Source organism: Condylura cristata, unplaced genomic scaffold (assembly GCF_000260355.1).
Source record: "Condylura cristata isolate star-nosed mole 26May11 unplaced genomic scaffold, ConCri1.0 scaffold00041, whole genome shotgun sequence".
Taxonomy (NCBI): domain Eukaryota; kingdom Metazoa; phylum Chordata; class Mammalia; order Eulipotyphla; family Talpidae; genus Condylura; species Condylura cristata.
In genome coordinates, this window is record NW_004567142.1 from 6,543,457 (window position 1) to 6,550,640 (window position 7,184).

A 7,184-nucleotide genomic window follows, 5' to 3' on the forward strand; every position below is an offset into this window, starting at 1 on the left:
CCCCTCAGCCCTCAGCCCCTCAGCCCCTCAGCCCTCAGGCCCTCAGCCCCTCAGCCCTCAGGTATAGCCAGCCCTCAGCCCCTCAGCCCCTCAGCCCTCAGCCCCTCAGCCCTCAGCCCCTCAGCCCCTCAGCCCTCAGGTATGGCCAGCCCTCAGCCCCTCCAGCCCTCTGCTCTTCCCACCCTTCTCTTGCACTGAGCTGTATCCTTTCTCCTCTGAACCAACTCCGCCGTGGCCCCCTTCTGCCCGTTGCATCCTCCTCCACACCGCACCCAGCCCTCCAAACGCCCGACTGTCCGGCCCCCTTCGCTGTCCATAGCTCCGCACCTCTCATCTCCTGCTCCTCCATCGCCTCCTTCATCATCTCCCCCTTCATCTCCTCCACCTCCGGTCTCCTCCTCGACCTCCCCCTCCTCGACCTCCCCCTCCTTCCGTTCCTCCAGTCTTCTGGCTGTTTCTCCCAGGACACCTCACACCCTCTCTGGCTGCACGTCTGGCCCTCTCCCCCTCTTCCCATGCCTTTCCTCCTCACATCGCCCTGCATCTGCCTCTCCCCGGTGGGCTGCCCAGTAGGACCAGGACCGCTCTGGCCTCCCAGCCTGCTCCCGGTCTCCTCCTCCTTTCGTCGGCTCTGCTCCAGCTTCCCTCCTCTCCTCCAGGCCTCAACTCCCCTTCTTCCTTCGTTCATCCCTTATTTCCTGACGCTTGAGTTTCTTCTCTTCCCGTCCCCACTCCTGTGCCCCCTCCACTCTCGCTGTCGGCATTGTCTCTCCTGGTGCTGGGCTGGGACAGAGGAGACCCAGGTCCCCATCCACTGTGCGTTTGTCCTGCTGTGCGACCTCTGTCTTCTCATCTCCTCAAGCTTTGTGACGCTGTCTGCAGCACTAAGGAGTGGGACTAGGGGATCCAAAGGCTCTTTCTCTGGCGCCAAAGGACCGAAATCTCTTCACTGCTCTTCTCTTCTTTTATCCCTCTCTTCCCCTGCCGTCCTCTTCAGTTTCGCTGAGCACTGCAGTGAGTAAGGAATGCGATCATCTCCTTTCACCCTATGACAGGGCCACCCTCCTTCTGGGAGGAAGGAAACTGAGGCTCAGAGAAGTTAGCCTCTTGCCCAAGGTCGCCCCGCTGTGAGAGCAGCAGAGCTGGGAGTCTCAGGTCTGACGAACGGAGAGGCAGCTCTGCTTTGTCAGGCATGCTAAGTGTTTACGCCGGAACCCAAACCGCGGCCAGTGGCCAGCACTTGACATTAGGGAGAATTCACACTCTCAACGTGATTTCCAGCTGCTCTTGATCTGGCAGACCTGACAACCTCGGCCTGCATCCTGGGGGGCTCGTCTGAGCAGCAGCTGCCCCCTCAGATGGGGCAGGGCCTCCGTTTGTCCCCAGTCACCTCCTCTCCCTGTTGCTCTCGTCCCCCCGCTTCACTATGTTGTTTCATTCCTCCTGTGGCCGTTCCCAGTTCATGTCCTTTCACTGATCTGACAAGGGCTATCACAGAGCCAAATGTGGGATCTGCATCACGAAGCCCGGGGACCGCACAGTCACGCATCGTGTGACGGGGCCATGCCCTGAGAAATGCATCTTCCGCTGATTTCTTTGTCGCGCAGTGTCGCGGGGGGAATTGTACACACCCGGATCGGTCCAGCCACTGCACCCGTCGCTGGATGGGCGGCTTGTCGGGACCATGTGGCAAATGCCACCCCTCCTTAGCTGAAATGTCAAGAGGTGTGTGGCTGATAGTGAGAACGTAGCTCGTTCACTCCACTCACGTTTATGGAGCTGAGACTGTGTGAAGGAGACCCTGCTCTTGATTTGGGGCGACGACAGTAAGGCGGAAAGGCAGGTATCCTGTCCTTCATGTCTTGTAGTGTGGTGGGCGTTGGGCTCGTATGGAGGAAAAGGAGCAAGGGAGAGATGGGAGCCGTTAAGGCTGTATGTGCAGGAAACTGTAGCTAAGGAGGCTGGGCAAGTCTCCCCCGAGCAGGTGAAGTAGAGGCCTGAGGGAAGTGTGTGGCGGAGTTTGTGGGCAGAGCAACCGCAAAGGCCTGTAGGTCCGCCTTCTGGGAGGAGGCCAGTGTGCCTGTGTGTGTGTGGGGAGCGGGGAGAGTCAGACAGTAGGCGAAGCCCAAGGGTAACAGGCCCCACGCCCCACGCCGCTCAGGCCCCACAGTGGCGGTTGTGGGGCAGCCCAGAGGGGCGGGAACAGACCCCTGTTTTAGCATGCTGACTCCTGCAGCTGTGGGGGAGGTGGAAGGGGCATGCAGGGGGGCTGTGGGAGCAGCTGAGGCTGGGGACTGGTTGGAAACCAGAGTATACGCTGAGGCCACAGCAAGCAGAAGCTTCTGGGGGTCATCTGATGAAGTTGGGGGCATCGATAAGGGCCGCCTGAGTGTCTCTAAAGCAGTGTCTGGCCTCGGCTCTCTTGATCTCTGGGGGACAGCATTCTCCATGGCGGAGCCCACCCCTGCCTGGGGCTGCCTGGCGGCCTGGTTAACTGCGCCAGCCACTGTCCTAATCAAATTGTCAACCGTCCCTAAGCTAGGAACGAAGTCTCGCCTCGTTGAAAACAGCTGATCTAAAGCCTGAATGCCGGAGAGCGTGTGAGTGGGTTGGGGCACTCATCAGATGGACCAGCAGGCACCTGGTTTTATTTGGCTTCTTGGCGCGGATCTAATACGTGCCATGCGGGGAGCTCAGTCCCGGACACGTTGCGTTTAGGATGTGCGTAAGAACAGGGGTCAGCCCGGCCGGGCCTGAAAGGGCCACGTCATCTGGGTTCCACCTCTCGCCCCGGCTCTGACAGACCCGGGAGCAGGACCCATGTGGCTTACCGCCTGTTTTCCACATCCAGCAGGGTGACCTGGGCCATGCATTCACGGCCCTGGACTGCCTCCCCATCGTGGCGGGTGACGATAGCTCCTTAGTCAGCAGGTGGGGTTGAGGCAGTTAATAAATATGTAAAGCATTTAAAAAGCGTGAAGACCCAAAGTAAGGGCTAGATTAGGTTGTTTATCTTTTGCTTCCGTTATCCTTCTTGGCATTATTACTGGGAGCTCAGGAGATGCGTCTTCTCCTTGATAGCAGAATTCCCAACCGCTTCCCAGAATTCCCAACAGCACTGCCCACAAATGAGCCTCATGGATAATACACATTTTTCTAGTTGCTACAGTCATACAAGCAAAATGGAAACGAGTGATGAAAATAATTTAATAAATATTATATGTACACTATAATAAATTTACATAAGGGTTAATAGCATTTTATTTAACTGTGCAGAGTCAAAATAGTGTCCTTATAATGTGTAATCACTACAAAATTATCAATGAACTAGGATGCTTTTTTTTAAGTACAGGATTTCATACACCTGCAATCCTGTGCATATTTGATACCCACAGTTCAGCTCAGTTGCCCTGTTTTTTTTTTTAAGATTTATTTATTTGTGCATACAGAACTGGGGTACAGGCCAGAGGCTCGGGTGGTGAGAGGATTCACCAGAGACAGAGCGGGGAACAGAACAGGCAAATGGGCGAAGTCCACTGCTGAGGGGAGCAGCGGGCGGGCCAGGAGAGGTCTGCCGCACCCTGTGGTCACCTCCGGGGCAGGCGGCGGGGATCGAACTCATGTGGAAGCAGCTTTAGATTTTCAGTGCTGTGCTTTCACTCGCTGCGCCACCAGGGAGGGCCACAGTAGCCCTGTTTTAAGCACTCAAGAGTCACCCCTGACAGGCAGTATCTGTCTAGCCCTGTTCCCCAAAATCTTAGTGCAGTTCCAGGGGCTATGAAACCCCCACCCCCCAGCTCCCTGCAGGTCTTAGCAGCTCCCTGAGCTCTCCCAGTCACGTGGGACAGGAGAGAAGGTAGTCGCTGGGCAGTTGGCAGAGAAGGAAGTCGCTGGGGCAGTGGCTCAGCTGGGCCAGTCAGGCTGGCCAGACCCTACTCGTCCAAGTGGCCCGTCAGGCTGGGCCAGACCCCACTCGTCCAAGTGGCTCGTCAGGCTGGCCTGACCCCACTCGTCCAAGTGGCCCGTCAGGCTGGGCCAGACCCCACTCGTCCAAGTGTCCTTCACTCTGTGACCTGCTCTGCCCGTGCCTGTGCTAGGCAGGCCCTGGGGGAGACCCCGGCATCCCAAAGGCACAGCTGGGCGGCACAGAGAGAGGCCTGCTCCAGAGCCCAAGCCGGCTTGCAAGTGTGCATCTAATCGAGTTCACTAAAATCTGACTCGACCTCGCGAGCTCCTATCTTCCTCATTTTCTAGATGAGGAAGCCAAGGGTTTGAAGCCTCAAAAGTCACGGGGCTGGGGAGCTGCTGCCCCGGCATGCGAGCGTAGAGCGCCCGGGGCAGACCCCATCCTTCGGGCTTCCGTGTCCTTCCATGCCTTTCGCGCTCCATTCCTCTGACTGACCGACCTTTCAACCCCTGTGCTTTGATCTCTCAGTGGGGAGTGAGTCGCTCCCTCAGCTCTGCCTGAGTTTCCTCACCTGTGAAGCAGGGAAGTTGCATCACCGCGTACCCCTTGGGTCTGTCATAAGCACTCAGTGTGTTCAAACTTGTCAGACGCTGGAGCAGTCCCGATGCACGGCTGCCCTCCGTAAGTACTAGTTAGCGATCATCACTACCGTCACCACTAATCTGTCGAGAGTTTGTGTGCTTGGCGCTCAATCTCATTTACTGATCATGTTTTGAGGAAAGTAGTATCAGCCCATCCACGCAAGGAGAAAACTTGAAGCCACAGTCTTGCCAACCACACCCCATGTATGTGCTGACCGGTAAGAGTTTGCCCTTGAGGGCTATGTCCCTCCATTCATTCATCCTTTTGAAAATAAAACTGTGATAAAATACACACGTCACATATGATTTGTCATCTCACCATTCTTGAGTACGCAGCTCAGTGATGTTAAGTGTATTTATATTGTTATGCTCCCAACCGCAGAATTCTTCATCTTGCTAAACAGAAACTCTGTGCTCATTAACACTGCCTGACCCCTGCTCCCAGCCCTCTGGCTCCCAGCAGTCTACTTTCTGACTCCATGAATTTGACTACATGTGTGCCCCATGTATGTGGAGTCATGCTGTGTTTGTGTTTTGTGACCGGCTGATTTGTGTTTCTCACTCACCGAGCCTAACGTCCTCGAGTTTCAACCCTGTTCTGGCGTGTGTCAGAGTGTCCTTTTTTCGGAATGAGTAACATTCCACCGTGTGTCCACACCACATAGTGTTTAGTCATTCGTCCATAGGTGGACATCTAGAGTGCTCTTGACTATTGTGAATAATGAGTGTACAGATATTTCCTAAGAGACCCGGCTTGTAATTCTTTTGAGTACAGACCCAGAAGTAGAATTGCTGGGCCCTGAGGTAATTCTGCTTTTCATCTTTGGAGAAACTTCCGTGTTATTTTTCATTGCAAACGCAGCATGTGACATTCCCACCATCAGCGCACGAGGCCTACAGTTTTTCCATCTCCTTCTCAATACTTGTTATTTTCGGTTTGCTTGTTTTTTTCAAAGTGGTCTGCCTACTAGGTGTGAAGTGGTATCTCACTGTGGTTTTGACTTGCATTTTCTTAATGATTTAGTGATGGTGAGCATCATTTCATGTGTGGGTTGGCCCATCTAATTACTTCCTTAAACATATTTATTAAGCCCTGGCTGCATGGCAGGCATTGTTCTAGATGCCGAGACGACAGTGGTGAGCAGTCTATGTGTTTCCATTCCAGCGAGGCAAACTCCGCTGTGTGTCCCACCTCTGCTTCCACCACCCTTCAGGTGTGAATTGGTAAATACTTTTCTTGCCTCAGTTTCCCCATCTGGGCAATGGGTGTATCGACTGACATCAACTGAACGCTTCACTGCGTTCCAGGCAAAGTACTAAGTCTCTACCAGGATTCAGTCCTCACAAAAGTCCAGTGACGCAGGTCCGTCCTATTATCGCCTATTTACGGTGAAGGAACTAACTAATGCCAACTAGCGACAGAATCAGGGTATGATGAGTCCTAATGAGTTGTCAAGAACAGGGACTCCAGTTACCAACCGTTGGCCATTTCATGGCATCAGTAACCCTTACTTAATGAGACTCTTGGCTCCTGGATGAGTTAATCCATCTAGGAAGCACTAACAAATGTTAGCTTACTCTCGTCTATTCCTTCTTCCCAGTCATTTCTTTAATCCTATTTTCTTTCCTTGCCCCCTTCTACCTCAAGTCTCCCCTCCTGCTGCCTGATGTTCACTCATCATTTATTCATTTATATTTTCATTCAACACCCATTCGTTGAGGTCTCCTTTGTGACAGGCAAGGTGAGAGACACAGAGGAATCAGACCTCATGCCCTCCCGGCAGCTTGTGAGGGACATCATAAACCACCCTTATACATGTTAAAAACTGGCAACTGTTGCCCCCCAGAGGGGGCAGGTGACCCAACTTTGGCAGGGAAGTTTCTTCAAGGAGGTACTCCATGAGTGTCCACTTGCAGGGTAAGTTTCATTACTGAAGAATATGAGTGGAATATTCCAGGGCACACAGGTTGGAAGGAGCCTAGAGAACGGAGGAAAGGAAATGATTTATATTTATATATACTTAAATATCAATCTCCACCTATGTGCTGGAGATGAGCTGAGAGGTTCCCAAAGGGTGTGAGCACCAGGGTCTGAGGACTGGCCCCTGGCATGGAGGAAAGGTAGCCCTCCTCACATGCCTCTGCTTGCTCCAGGATCCCCTCTCCTTCCAGAGGACTCCAGGTAAGAAACTCAGAATCGCCATTCCTAAACTCAGGACCAAAGACACTACAATTCTATGTTCCACTGGAGCCACTCTGGCTTCACAGTTGGACACAAGATTTCACAGTGTCTTGTGAGAATCGTAGTCCTTCTCTCCCTCTGTTGCCCGGCCCCGCCCCCCATTTTCTGACTTGTCTACCAGTTTGGAGTTAGGAGGGCACCCCGACAGGGTGGAAACCAGCACTTTCTCTCTTGCGGGTGGGCAAGGGAGAAACAGAAGGCGGAGCGGCGGTGTGTCCTAGTCCGGGTTCCAGGGCAAAGTCCTTGGACTCCGGTGAGTGCTGGGTGGGCGCTCCGCCCGCTCCCCCTCCCTTGCTTTAAGTGTTGGGGACACGGAGGGCAGAGAGTTTAAGTGTGTTCCAGCTGCTAAAGCAGGCTCAGGAGCCATGATCTTTTGCCTCCGACCAGCCCGGGG

General features: G+C 53.9%; 1 protein-coding gene across 1 annotated transcript in view; it reads left to right on the forward strand.

Annotated features, from left to right (window-relative positions):
- Positions 1 to 7,184, forward strand: part of CACNG8 (calcium channel, voltage-dependent, gamma subunit 8) — a 15,551-nt gene that overhangs the window by 3,403 nt on the left and 4,964 nt on the right. The gene's annotated exons all lie outside the window — the stretch shown is intronic.